Raw genomic sequence first — 1,987 nt, 5'->3', positions numbered from 1 at the left:
TATATATACGTTGTTTTGGTAAGTGTTTTACAGCGCTAGCAACTGCACATGGATATATGAGCGTGCAGGACACATTAAACATTTTTAGTTTTGCAGGAATCAATTTCGAATTTTGCCCAGATGGCGGCCGAAACCTTGTCTAATCGATTTGGACCATCAAAGGATCTTTAACGAGCGCAGCTTGAATATGGGACCTCCAAGATTTTTCACCCTTATCCAAGAAGGCTGGGTGTGAGATCTTACCTTCCCTAAGATCAGGGGTGTGGTTGAAAGACAGCAGTAAGAAGAAATCAAGGAGTAGCAGTAGAAAGGCTGTAGAAAGAGCCAGGAGTCCATAGGAAGGACAAAGAGGGGTGAGAGCAGAAAGTTGAGACGAAAGCAGACGAGGAACATGATTAGAGAGCGCGGCCTACAGGTTGAGGAACATGATTAGAGAGCGCGGCCTACAGGTTAAGGTGTTCGCCTCTCATTCAACAGGTCCTGGGTTGGAATTCTGATAGCGACGGAAATTTTTCTTCTCTAAATAATTTCACCTCCTTCAATGCTCTCTACTTTCTGCCCTCCCCCCCTCTTTCGCCCCATTTGCCCCCTCCTCAGGGCTCCTGACTCTTTCTGCAGCCTTTCTACTGTTACTACTTGGCTCCTTCTTTCTGCTGTCTTACAGCCACACCCCTGATCTTATGGTAGGAAAGATCTACACCTAGCCTTCTGGGACAAGGGCCAACAATCTCGGAGGTCCCGTGAGCAAGTTGCACTTGTTAAAGATCCCTTTGTGGTCCAAAATCGATAAGAGGATGCTTCGTCCGTCACCCGGGCAAAATTCAAATTTTCCTACCAATTGAAAATGTCTAATGTGTCCCGTACGCTCATATGACCTTGTGCAGTTGCGAGCGCCGTAAAACACTTACGCACATACAAAAAATAAAACCCCCCAACAAAAAGCAGGAAAGGAGGTGAAAGGAATACGTTTTAGAGAAGAAAATTTCCCATCGCTGCCAGATTTCGAACCCTGGACGTGTTTAATGTGAGGCGAACACCGTAACCTTTAGACCACGAGAGTCCCTGTATATTCATGATACGTATGTTTAAATATAATATCCTTAATTTTGACGAACGCCTGATTTCACCACAATGTGAATGGTAATCTTGACTGAAAAGATCGCTATAACTGTTTTAAACCTTTCAGTTGCACACGATAGCAACGAATTTCTTCACCCCCCCCCCCCCCCCACCACCATCTCACAACACACTCGTTCATAGCAAATTTAAAAAACGCAGGAAGCATTACAATTTACAATGCATTGTTTCTGCTTCACTTCTATGAAATTTGAGACAGTGTTCTAAGTATTTTTTGTGGAAGCTTGGAAACACCAATGCTAAAACCGAAATAATCATTTCGCGATCCTTCGAAATGAAATGGCCCTGGCCTAAGTCTATAATGAAGTACTCTGTGATATTCGATGAGATGTCTGCTATCCACAGTAGGATTTATCAGTGCCAGGGAAATTTAATCCAGGGCTTTTTTAATTAGATTAAATCTCACTTTGCCACATTATTTTCAGCGGTACATGTTTTTCTTTTTGGAGTCAGAGACGATGACGATAACGTGTAAAGGATGCTGTTTTCGGTTTAGTGTAAATGTGTATTTTGGTTGTGTCTTCCCACAAATTGTAGTTTTATTTCATTCTGAAAATTTAGATAAGTCCCGCCAAATACGATTGAAGTTTTGCTAATTTCTAAAGGGTGGTGGTATTTAAGGATCTTACAGATACCATAAACGGACACAACTGGGGATTCTAAAGAAGGGAGGTGTATGTCATGTATGTATGTACGTACGTACATATGTATTATGTATGTTCGTACGCATGTACGTATATTATATACGTAGTACGTCCTGTCCTACGTACGTACGTACGTACGTGGTGTTATACATATGTATGTATGTATGTATGTATGTATGTATGTATGTATGTATGTATGTATGTAT

Source organism: Aplysia californica, unplaced genomic scaffold, assembly GCF_000002075.1.
Source record: "Aplysia californica isolate F4 #8 unplaced genomic scaffold, AplCal3.0 scaffold00343, whole genome shotgun sequence".
Taxonomy (NCBI): Eukaryota; Metazoa; Mollusca; class Gastropoda; order Aplysiida; family Aplysiidae; genus Aplysia; species Aplysia californica.
This window is presented reverse-complemented; position numbering follows the sequence as displayed.